This window comes from Schistocerca piceifrons, chromosome 2 (genome assembly GCF_021461385.2).
Source record: "Schistocerca piceifrons isolate TAMUIC-IGC-003096 chromosome 2, iqSchPice1.1, whole genome shotgun sequence".
NCBI lineage: Eukaryota > Metazoa > Arthropoda > Insecta > Orthoptera > Acrididae > Schistocerca > Schistocerca piceifrons.
The window spans coordinates 206,185,141-206,198,470 of NC_060139.1; the positions used below are offsets into that span (position 1 = coordinate 206,185,141).

Here is a 13,330-nt window from a genome sequence, read left to right on the forward strand (position 1 = left end):
TACAAAATCAAATAGTGGTAATGCAGGAGTAGGTTTAATAATGAATAGGAAAATAGGAATGTGGATAAGCTACTACAAACAGCATAGTGAACGCATTATTGGCCAAGATAGACACGAAGCCCACGCCTACTACAGTAGTACAAGTTTATATGCCAACTAGCTCTGCAGATGATGAAGAAATTGATGAAATGTATGATGAGATAAAAGAAATTATTCAGATAGTGAAGGGAGACGAAAATTTAATAGTCATGGGTGACTCGAATTCGAGTGTAGGAAAAGGGAGAGAAGGAAACATAGTAGGTGAATATGGATTGGGGGTAAGAAATGAAAGAGGAAGCCGTCTGTTAGAATTTTGCACAGATCATAACTTAATCATAGCTAACACTTGGTTCAAGAATCATAAAAGAAGGTTGTATACATGGAAGAATCCCGGAGATACTAAAAGGTATCGGATAGATTATATAATGGTAAGACAGAGATTTAGGAACCAGGTTTTAAATTGTAAGACATTTCCAGGGGCAGATGGGGACTCTGACCACAATCTATTGGTTATGATCTGCAGATTAAAATTGAACAAACTGCAAAAAGGTGGGAATTTAAGGAGATGGGACCTGGATAAACTGACTAAACCAGAGGTTTTGCAGAGTTTAAGGGAGAGCATAAGGCAACAATTGACAGCAGTGGGGGAAAGGAGTACAGTAGAAGAAGAATGGGTAGCTCTGAGGGATGAAATAGTGAAGGCCGCAGAGGATCAAGTAGGTCAAAAAGACGAGGGCTAGTAAAAACCCTCGGGTAACAGAAGAAATATTGAATTTAATTGATGAAAGGAGGAAACATAAAAACGCAGTTAATGAAGCAGGCAAAAAGGAATACAAACGTCTCAAAAATGAGATCGACAGGAAGTGCAAAATGGTTAAGCAGGGATGGCTGGAGGACAAATGTAAGGATGTAGAGACTTATCTCACTAGGGGTAAGATAGATACTGCCTACAGGAAAATTAAAGATACCTTTGGAGAAAAGAGAACCACTTGTATCAATATCAAGATCTCAGATGCAAACCCAGTCCTAACCAAAGAAGGGAAAGCAGAAAGGTGGAAGGAGTATATAGAGGGTCTATACAAAGGCAATGTACTTGAGGACAATATTATAGAGATGGAAGAGAATGTAGATGAAGATGGAATGGGAGATACGATACTGCGTGAAGACTTTGACAGAGCACTGAAAGACCTGAGCCGAAACAAGGCCCCGGGAGTAGACAACATTCTATTAGAACTACTGACGGCCTTGGGAGAGCCAGTCCTGACAAAACTCTACCATCTCGTGAGCAAGATGTATGAGACAGGCGAAGTACCCTCAGACTTCAAGAAGAATATGATAATTCCAATCCCAAAGAAAGCAAGTGTTGACAGATGTGAAAATTACCGAACTATCAGTTTAATAAGTCACAGCTGCAAAATACTAACGGGAATTCTTTACAGACGAATGGAAAAACTGGTAGAAGCCGACCTCGGGGAAGATCAGTTTGTATTCCGTAGAAATATTGGAACACGTGAGGCAATACTGACCTTACGACTTATCTTAGAAGAAAGATTAAGGAAAGTTAAACCTACGTTACTAGCACTTGTAGACTTAGAGAAACCTTTTGACAATGTTGACTGGAATACTCTCTTTCAAATTCTAAAGGTGGCAGGGGTAAAATACAGGGAGCGAAAGGCTATTTACAATTAGAACAGAAACCAGATGGCAGTTATAAGAGTCGAGGGGCATGAAAGGGAAGCAGTGGTTGGGATGAGAGTGAGACAGGGTTGTAGCCTCTCCCCAATGTTATTCAATCTGTATATTGAGCAAGCAGTAAAGGAAACAAAAGAAATATTCGGAGTAGGTATTAAAATCCACGGAGAAGAAATAAAAACTTTGAGGTTCCCCGATGACATTGTAATTCTGTCAGAGGCAGCAAAGGACTTGAAAGGAGAATATAAGATGAACATCAACAAAAGCAAAACGAGGATAATGGAATGTAGTCGAATTAAGTCGGGTGCTGCTGAGGGAATTAGATTAGGAAATGAGACACTTAAAATAGTAAATGAGTTTTTCTATTTGGGAAGCAAAATAACTGATGATGGTCGACGTAGAGAAGATATAAAATGTAAACTGGCAATGGGAAGGAAAGCGTTTCTGAAGAAGAGAAATTTGTTAACATCGAGTATAGATTTAAGTGTCAGGAAGTCGTTTCTGAAAGTATTTGTATGGAGTGTAGCCACGTATGGAAGTGAAACGTGGATAAGAAGAGAATAGAAGGTTTCGAAATGTGGTGCTACAGAAGAGTGCTAAAGATTATATGGGTAGATCACATAACTAATGAGGAGGTATTGAATAGAATTGGGGAGGAGAGGAGTTTGTGGCACAACTGGACGAGAAGAAGGGACCGGTTGGTAGGACATGTTCTTAGGCATCAAGGGATCACAAATTTAGCATTCGAGGCCAGCGTGGAGGGTAAAAATCGTAGAGGGAGACCAAGAGATGAATACACTAAGCAGATTCAGAAGGATGTAGGTTGCAGTAGGTACTGGGAGATGAAGAAACTTGCACAGGATAGGGTAGCATGGAGAGTTGCATCAAACCAGTCTCAGGATTGAAGACCACCACCACCACAACAACAACAACAAAGAAAACCAAGGAGATGAATAGGGGTTTAAATTTCTGACAGGAGAAATGGAAGCTTTGAGGTTTGCCGACGACATTAGGGACGGCTTAAGTTGCAAGCGACACAGGCACCAAGCCGAAAGGTGCGCCCAGGTGCAGAATTTGTATTCTCGGTCTTCCATTAGCAGCGGAAATTGACACGGCAGAAACTATACGATAGTAGAAGAGAAAACGTTCCAGTAAAAAATGTGAAAGTGTGTTTACGACTCGCCCCTGGTTTCGGTATCAAATATTGTCATAGTAAGTAAAAATGTATTTGAGATGTGCACTTTTTGACTATGTCCATATCTGATTACATCTACTTATATCTACACTCCGCAAGCTACTTACGGTGTTTGGTGGAGGGTACTTTGTATACCATTGTCAATTATCACTTTTCCTTTTCCCCTTGTGTATGATTCGCGAGAAGAACGATTGTTACTACGCCTCAGGTTGGGCTAGAATTTGTTTAATTTCATCTCTATTGTCTTTCCGGAAGATATATATACGTAGGAGGAAACAATACATTGGTTGACTCTGTTAGGAATGTACGTTGTCGGAACTTTTTACAGTAGACCACACCGTGGTGCACAACGAGTGTCTTGCAGCATCTGCCGATGGAATTGGCTGATCATTTCCGCGAAGCTATCGAGCTTACTAAACGATTCTGTAACGAAACGTGCTGCTCTTCTTTGGATCTTTTCTATTTCTTAAAATTGATCCATGACGCGTGGGTCTGGGTGGAAGGAGGTTTTCAAAACTGAAGTTTAAATTTCATACCCTAGTTCAACACTTTTTCAAGAACGCTTATGTGGAGTGTCAGCCTTAACCACTGAAACCATACCTTCAAATCGTGAGACTTAGACTGTGCTCTGAAAGGTTTTTAACCAAGGGGAAAATTGTCAGTACGTATACTACATAACTCGAAGAATTATACATGACTTCATCAATAAAATATTTCTGTTTCATATCACATCCAAATTTGTGTTTTCCTCCTCAGTTTGCATACATAAAAATTTTGATCATATTTATTAGTTTTGAAATAATTTCATGCTGAATTTTCTAAAATTTAACTACTTACTAGTGAGTTTTCTTCACATGTAAAACACTACTTATGCATTTCGTCAGTGTCTTACGTTTAACACTCAATATCAAGTTAGATTTCTTTTCCGTATTTCTGTCTCATATTTTCCCACGGTAAGCGAAATAATTTGTAAATTACGGAATTAAAAAGATGTAATGTTAAAATAAAAATAGCAGAAATTTTGTATTTCTTCCTTTCCACTCTGCTTAATAGATATCATCTTTTGATTGAAGCAAGAAAAATACAATAGGTGTAGGTGTAGTTGTTTCACTAAAAGATTTCGAAGATATCGGCAACTGCTTTAAATCGAAATGAGTTATCTCTTCTTTTAATATTAAGCAATTCAATAACATTCAGAAATTTGAATGTATTATAGAGGAGTATTTTAAAAGAAAAAGTTTGTACTAACACTAGGTTTACGTGTGTTTTAAAGGTCTTACAGAGAGCCCAAGGAAAAGCACTAATGTCTGAGGAAGGGAGTGGTTCAGTGGAGCCACATTTCTGAGGAGGAGAGAGGGAGGTGGGATGGGGGGCGGGGGGGGGGGGGAGGAGGCATATAATATGTCGCTTCTGTGCTAAAATGTTCTCGAAGCGATCATAGATAATATTTTAATTCAGTCAGAGGAAGCAAAGCACCTGGAACACCAGTTTAACGGAATGGGTAGTGTCTGAAAAAGAGGTTATAAGGCGAATGTCAATAAAACTAAAACAAGCTTAATGAAATGAACTCGAATCAAATCGGACGATCCTAAGGGATTTGGATTAGGAAATGAGACAAAGGAAATAGTAGATGATTTTTGCTCTCTGTGCTGCAAAATAAATCCCGATGGAAGGTACACTGGCAATAGCTAGAATAGCAGTTCTGAGAAAGAGAAATTCGTTACCAACGAATGAAAGTTTATGTGTTACGAAGTCTTCTGCGCAGGTATTTGTCTGGAATGTCGCCCTTCACGGAGCGAAATGTGGACGATAAACTCTCCAGGAAAGCAGAGAATAGAGAATTTTGAAATGTGTTGTTACAGAAGAATGTTGAGGATTTCGTGAGTGGATCGAATACCTGATGACGACGCACTGAATCAAATAAGGGAGAAAAGAAATTTGTGGTGCAACTCGAGTAAGTAATAGTTCGATTAATAGTACATATCCTGAAGCATTAAGGACTCATCGGTGTAATAATTGTGGGAAATATAGAGGACAAAAATTGCTTAGGAAGAGCAAGGCTTAAGTGCGGTAAGCAGGTTCTAGCGGATGTGGGATGAGTCGGCGTGTAGAGATGAAGAGACTTGCATATAACATCTGAGGGTATTTTTGGTCCGTCAATACAGCTATAAGAAAATGTGCCTTTTTCTCACCAGAAGAGTTTCGCTTTATTGATGTAAAGCATCATCAGTGGTCTGTAATTAAAGATAGTTACAATCTGATTTGTTTTCTAAATTGAAAAACTGTTGGTTAACAAATTGTTGGTTTTTACTTACGGCCATTGCTGCTTGGTGTTTCGCCTACATAAGCAAATGTCGTCTGCTAGCACGTTTTTGGTTCCTTTCTTCGTTAAGCACCGGTAATTGTGGTCTAATTTTACTCTGCTTGGCAGAACTATGGAAATGGAAGAGGATGTAGATGAAGACGAAATGGGAGATAAGATACTGCGTGAAGAGTTTGACAGAGCACTGAAAGACCTGAGTCGAAACAAGGCCCCGGGAGTAGACAACATTCCATTACAACTACTGATGGCCTCGGGAGAGCCAGTCATGACAAAACTCTACCATCTGGTGAGCACGAGACAGGCGAAATACCCTCAGACTTCAAGAAGAATATAATAATTCCGATCCCAAAGAAAGCAGGTGTTGACAGATGTGAAAATTACCGAGCTATCAGTTTAATAAGTCACAGCTGCAAAATACTAACGGGAATTCTTTACAGACGAATGGAAAAACTGGTAGAAGCCGACCTCGGGGAAAATCAGTTTGGATTCCGTAGAAATGTTGGAACACGTGAGGCAATACTGACCTTACGACTTATCTTAGAAGAAAGATTAAGAAAAGGCAAACCTACGTTTCTAGCATTTGTAGACTTAGAGAAAGCTTTTGACAATGTTAACTGGAATACTCTCTTTCAAATTCTGAAGGTGGCAGGGGTAAAATACAGGGAGCGAAAGGCTATTTACAATTTGTACAGAAAACAGGTGGCATTTATAAGAGTCGAGGGGCATGAAAGGGAAGCAGTGGTTGGGAAGGGAGTGAGACAGGGTTGTAGCCTCTCCCCGATGTTATTCAATCTGTATATTGAGCAAGCAGTAAAGGAAACAAAAGAAAAATTCGGAGTAGGTATTAAAATTCATGGAGAAGAAGTAAAAACTTTGAGGTTCGCCGATGACATTGTAATTCTGTCACAGACAGCAAAGGACTTGGAAGAGCAGTTGAACGGAATGAACAGTGTCTTGAAAGGAGGATATAAGATGAACATCAACAAAAGCAAACGAGGATAATGGAATGTAGTCAAATTAAGTCGGGTGATGCTGAGGGAATTAGATTAGGAAATGAGACACTTAAAGTAGTAAAGGAGTTTTGCTATTTAGGGAGTAAAATAACTGATGATGGTCGAAGTAGAGAGGATATAAAATGTAGACTGGCAATGGCAAGGAAAGCGTTTCTGAAGAAGAGAAATTTGTTAACATCGAGTATAGATTTAAGTTTCAGGAAGTCGTTTCTGAAAGTATTTGTATGGAGTGTAGCCATGTATGGAAGTGAAACATGGACGATAACTAGTTTGGACAAGAAGAGAATAGAAGCTTTCGAAATGTGGTGCTACAGAAGAATGCTGAAGATAAGGTAGGTAGATCACGTAACTAATGAGGAGGTATTGAATAGGATTGGGGAGAAGAGAAATTTGTGGTACAACTTGACTAGAAGAAGGGATCGGTTGGTAGGACATGTTTTGAGGCATCAAGGGATCACAAATTTAGCATTGGAGGGCACCGTGGGGGGTAAAAATCGTAGAGGGAGACCATGAGATGAATACACTAAGCAGATTCAGAAGGATGTAGGTTGCAGTAGGTACTGGGAGATGAAGAAACTTGCACAGGATAGGGTAGCATGGAGAGTTGCATCAAACCAGTCTCAGGACTGAAGACCACAACAACAACAACATTGCAGAACTATGCGCTTTTGATGCTTAACACAGCATAATTTCGGACATCACTGTTCACTGTTTATCTGTATATTTCTAAGTGCGTATCATTTTTTGTAGCGTTTCTAACATTGTCATCTATATATATATATATATATATATATATATATATATATATATATATATATATATATATATTGCTCTCTGTACTTCATTATGTTTGTTATTCTATTTAATCATGTTACTGTGTATTTATGTACTCTGCAAGAGAAGTGAAAAAGTGGTGATGGAGTTTAAATTTTGTGTAGTGAGTAGGTGGGAGGGGGAGGGGCAGGGGAGAAACAAAAATGATCTGATAATAAGTGCATAGTAGTGTGATGGAGAAAGAGTTTGAGGAAAACTGTGGGGAACAATTACTAGCACATTTCTGGTTCCCTTATTCGTTGGCCACTGATAATTATGTACACAGAAATGAGGAATTTGCACAGGATAGCTGGTACTCCAGCTTCTGTAAATTACGTCACTGTCACACCAACAGCAAAAAATCGCGAGTATGTGAAGTAATTCACACGAAAGTCGAGTGTGTCATCGCCATAACCGTACTAAGCAACGCTACCGCAAAAACAGTACTGACGCACTGTAGTCCTTCTCCATCGTCTCTACGCAACGAACAACGACAACACAGCTATTGGTGAAAATGTTCTCAGAGCTGTGCTATTTGTCCACGTAAGTACTCTACCATGACCTAACTCAACTCCACACTTTTCCAGTACAAGAGTTCACTGCTTGAAAATTTTATTATTAAATCACTCACTGTCTTTCTTCTTTCCAGAATACGTTTTCCAAATTATAGCAGCATCCATGCATGGTCTGAAGAGCTGTTTGTTTCGGTCGTGAACGCAATGGCCGGTTTGATACTCTTCTCGATTCCTGTCACTTGTCCACATTTCAGCATAATTACTGAATCCTGCATCATGGACGATCTGTCTTGCCCACTCACATCTAAGACATTTTCTGTGATTCGTTCCTTACACGATTCCTTCAGTTACAACTTTCAGCAAACACACGTTCCGTAACATGTGCTCAACCATTCCTACTCTTTGATTCGTTCACCTTATTAGACATTTTTTCTCATCGACTCATTGTAGGACATTTTCATCCCGTACTCGGTGAATCCATCTGACATTCCATTGTCCCGAAACATCACATTTTAAAGGTCGTTTTTGGATTTTAAGACATTGACGACGCCCTCTATGTTTCTACTTCAGCAATTACATAAACTTATTTTAATACACAAAATTTGTCTTGGTCTCACATTTATAAAATAAATGCCGGTTTCGATTGATCGAGCAATCACCTTCAGATCGAAATAGACGGAAAAAATATTATATGTCTAAAGTTCAACCTACTTACAATATTTAGAGGACAGTGTACCTAGGAGCACATGATATTTTTTGGTCTTCAGTGTAATGACTTACGTGTATTAGAGATCGCCATAAGCAGCGTCTGCCATTTTCTACAGTTGTTAGAGATGACGTTGTGTTTTGTTCAGATTGTGTATACATTTCGAGTTCTACACATTTAAGCGCTGTATAGTATACTAAAGTTATTTCCAATATACAATTAATTCTTCAGTCATACATTTTTGCTGCAAGTAGACTTCTACGTTTTTCTAAAACTAGTTGTATAACGTATGAACGGAGTAATCATACTTCGCGAGGAGTGCATCTCTTGTACCTTGAAAGAGAAGAAGGTTTTATACCACGGAAGACGAGATATTCGCAAGTTAACTGAGTTTCGTTAATGTCTTAAAAATTTCACCTGTCTTGAAAATGGTAATTTGTCAGGTTCGATTCCATATGGAACTGGTGTGCTCAACGACTGTGTTTATTACAATTGACAAATGTATAGCAATCAATTGCTAATAACCTATTCACATTTTAACCAGTGTGTGGGTATCATTAGTGCGGTTAGATATAAAACAAAACATCATTATCGCTTGCCTATACACGTAGCCCCTACTAGACCATTCATAACAGTATTTCATTGGTTGTAATATGGGTAGATCGGCAATAAACAGATTATTAGCGACTGATTTGTACTGTCTCGGTTTTATTGGAATTATGTGTTAGTTTCCAATACCTTCGACTTCAGTAATAATTAAACTTGTAACTGGCTTTTAATAATATGTCTCCTTTATTTGATTTGAGTCTGATTGTTGGTTTGTTGTAGAGTAAAAATGAAACGGATAAAAGACTGAATAAAGCTATGAGAAGATTTTCTCGATTATAATGCTTTTAAATTTCAATAGTATATTTGTACCTACATACATGAACGTGTTGCTCATTGCAACATGTTTCTTATTTGGAAAAACCTTAATTTTCCAGAGAAGTTTTTGAAACTCCAGAAAAAACGCTGCAGCACGTACAAAGCGAATGCAATCATTTAAACATGGAATGAAAAAAATTTACTAAACTACTATTGCAGAGCTGGCCTAGGCGAAAGTCTGAAAAACGTTCCAAGGCACGATACTTTCCCCTACTGTATAAAAAGAAAAAAAGGTGAAAGGGTACATACCATTAAAATTCCGTTACAATGCGTAACCCGTCACGTGTAGTACAAACGCCAACTGTGTTATTAAAACTAATCTGCGTTCTTTTGAATTAAAAACAATCTTGGTTGTAATTTATTCTGCGCTCTTCTGAATTAAAAACAATCTTGGTTGTAATTTATTCTTTTATTAACAACGTGTTTCGCCTTCGTGGGAGATGTACAGATTATCTATAAGGATAATAAATAAGCAAAAATTAGGGTACGGTCGTAGCCTGCATGACGCTAAAAGTGGATAACGAATTTTCACTGACCTTAAAGATGGTAATCCTAAAAGTAAGGTCTCCAAAGCGCTGAGGCCGCAGGAAAACTGTTTGTGTGGCTAGTGGCCACACTGCTTTTTCCTTTGCCCTCTCCATTCTGTACAGAAATCACTACACATTCGCTGGAGCTTTCAATGGGCTTGGCTGCCAGTTGTTAGACACTACCGCCATATGCGAAGTTAGAGCAGTTATTCGATTCGACATTCATCGACAGTTGACGGAAGTGTATGGAGAGCCGTGTATGGATGTCAAAAACGTCCGCAAGTGGTATGGAAGGTTTGTAGGTAGCCGTACTGAAATTCATGACGACCAAAGAAGCGGGAGACCGCCAATTCGCTAGCAGACAATCGCGAAGATTGAACAACTCGTGCTTCGAGATCGACGGATCACTCTCAATGAGCTCTGCAATGTTGTTCCTGAGGTTTCTCGAAGCTCCATTCACTGGACTTTGTTTGAAGTGTTGAAATTTCGAAGGTGTGCGCAAGATGGGTCCCGGGAATGCTGACAGAAGACCACAAACGGCAACGCGTTGAGACTTCTCGCCAATTTCTGCAACTCTATACAGATGAAAAGGACAACCTTTTGCATTCAGTTGTCACAGCTGATGAAACCTGGACTTTCCACTTCACACCTGAGACCAAGTAATAATCACGTGAGTGGCGGGATTCCGATTCACCAAAGCCGCGAAAATTCAAAAGAACACAATCTACTGGTGTCTTTTGGGATCGAAAGGAGAATATTCTTGGTCGACTTCACGGTTCCTTGGATGACAATAAACGCCGACGGTTATTGTCAGACATTTAAAAAAACTCAGACAGTCGATTTAGAACCGAAGAAGAGGAATGTTGAGCAAGGGTATAAGCCTTCTCCACGACAGTCGGTCGTCATACCGTCGATCTCCTGCAACAGTTTGGGTGAGTCATCATCACCCATCTACTCCAATAATCCGGACTTAGTGCTCAGGAACTACCACTTGCTTCCCAAGATGAAAGAACACTTGGCAGGAAGGCGCTTCAGCGACGACAACAAGGTGAAAGTAGAGTTCCGACGCTTCTTTAATAGCATGACGGCGGGCTGGAATGACAGGAGCATTCATAAACTGCCACAGCATTTACAGAAATGCATCGATCGCAATGGCGATTATGTGGAGAAATCGTCGCGCGGAGTGGCCGCGCGGTTAAAGGCGCCATGTCACGGATTGCGCGGTCCCTCCCGTCGGAGGTTCGAGTCCTCCCTCGGACGTGGGTGTGTCTGTTGTTCCTGCCATAAGTTAAAGTTAGTTTAAGTAGTGTGTACGTCCTGTGACCGATGACCTCAGCAGTTTGGTCCCTTACGAATTCACACAGATTTGAACATTTGTGGAAAAATCGATAAATGTTCAAGCTTCAAAACGACGTACAATTTATTGTAAATAAAGGTTTCTGTATATTTTTTAATAAATTGGTGACCTTACTTTTCGGATCTCTTTCGTAAAAGTTTCCTTTTGTAATATTTTAAAAACCCGTGTAACGGCTCTGCGCTAGGTTGAAGCACCTATCGAATCAGATGAACCCACACTGACCTTAAAATTTTCCTTCTCCACCATTTTAAAAGCGATAAATCGGCTCTGTGCTAGAATCAATCATGTATCGAAACAGGTGAACCCGCACAGACCAAGTCAAATACAACTAATATAATATCAGGTAACCGCGGAATAGAATTCTAAATAAATAAACTGGACAAGACGTACAGGGTAACAATTGCTGAACTATATAAACGCAGGGTGTTTCAAAATTAACATACCGTTTTTAACTCGTTGTAGCATTTGTTACGTTCAACTTGCAATTGTAAATAATACACCAAATGAAAGAGCAATTCAAACAGTTTTGTTTGCATATCTGTGTGCAATGGGGAGAATATGGAATGACAAGGAGTGACTTAAAAAACGTGTCGAATGAGTGCAAATCTTTCACTCTTAGCCCCACGAAATATCCCCGTCTTTATTTTTCGGTGGATCAACTGTAACTGATGTTTCTTATCTTGATGTGCTACAGCTATGGCTAGTGCCTCAATGGGAAGAAGCTCAACAACACATCTGTATTTGGGAGCAAGATGGTGCGCCGCCTCACTGGCATAACTCAGTACGCGACTGATTAAACAATGTGGTATCCGACTGGTGGATTGGGCGCAAAGGGCCTGTTGATACAGCACTTTATGCATGAGCTCCATGTTCACACACGATCTGATGCGATCATGTGAGTGTGCCTCCGATACCAGCTAATCTATCCGACTTTAGAAACAGTGTTATTGCAAGAGTTACTCCTGACACATTGATCAAGGTTTCGGAACAACTCGCCTATCGACTCGATGTGTGATCGGTGTTAACACTGAATAATTTTAAGAAAAAACTGTTCGTGTTTCTCTTTCATTTGGTGTATTATTTATAATTGTATGGTGAATGTAATACGTGCTACAAAGTCTTAAAACCCGTATATTTATTTTGAAATACCCTGTAAAATCGTCGCAACTTCTGAAAGGTTTGTGTTAGGACTTTCAAACTGCACGGGCCATGATGGGAATTACGATGCGCATGCGTCTTGTTGTTGACGGCCATTTGCACGTCAAAATGTCACGGTACAGCGCATTTGGGGACTAAGAAGCCGCATTTCGCCATCGAGATGTTTCTTCACCCTCAACGGGTGACTGTTTGGTGGGCAAAGTCCGGTCACGGAATAATCGGTGTCATATTCCTGATGGCACGGTGACTACCGGACGGTAAGTAAAGGTTTTGGAAGATGATTTCATTCCCATTGTACAAAGAGACCATTATTTCGACAAGATGTGGTTCATGTAAGACGGATCTCGATCCCATTAAAGCAGGAGAGTGTTTGACGTCCTGGAGGAGCACCATGGGGACCGCATTCTGGCTGTGGGATACGCAGAGGCCACTTGTATGGGCCTCGATTGGCCACCATATTCTCCGGATCTGAACACATGCGACACCTTTTTGTGGGACTATACTAAACACAAGGGTACAGCAAAAAACCCAAAACCATTGCTGAGCTGAAAACAGCTATTCTGGAGGTCATCGTCAGTATCGATGTTCCGACACTTTAGCGGGTCATATAGAATTTCGCTATTCGTCTGCGCCACATCATCTTCAATGATGGAAGGCATGTCGAACATATCATAACCTAAATCCCAATATATATAGTGACGTCTACATGCCGAATTGGCAACGGCCTTGCCGCAGCGGATACACCGGTTCCCGTGAGATCACCGAAGTTAAGCGCTGTCGGGCGTGGCTGGCAGTTGTATGGGTGACCATCCAGTCCCATGTGCTGTTGCAATGTTTCGGGGTGCACTCAGCCTCGTGATGCCAATTGAGGAGCTACTCGACCGAATAGTAGCGGCTCCGGTCAAAGAAAACCATCATAACGACCGGGAGACCGGTGTGCTGAACACACGCCCCTCCTATCCGCATCCTCAACTGAGGATGACACGGCGGTCGGATGGTCCCGATGGGCCACTTGTGGCCTGAAGACGGAGTGCAGTGCACATGCCGAATAAAGTGTGTGAAGGCCGT

General features: G+C 40.4%; 1 pseudogene; it reads left to right on the forward strand.

Moving 5' to 3' along the window:
• Positions 1 to 12,978: 12,978 nt before the first annotated feature.
• Positions 12,979 to 13,094, forward strand: LOC124778693 (annotated as a pseudogene).
• Positions 13,095 to 13,330: the final 236 nt, after the last annotated feature.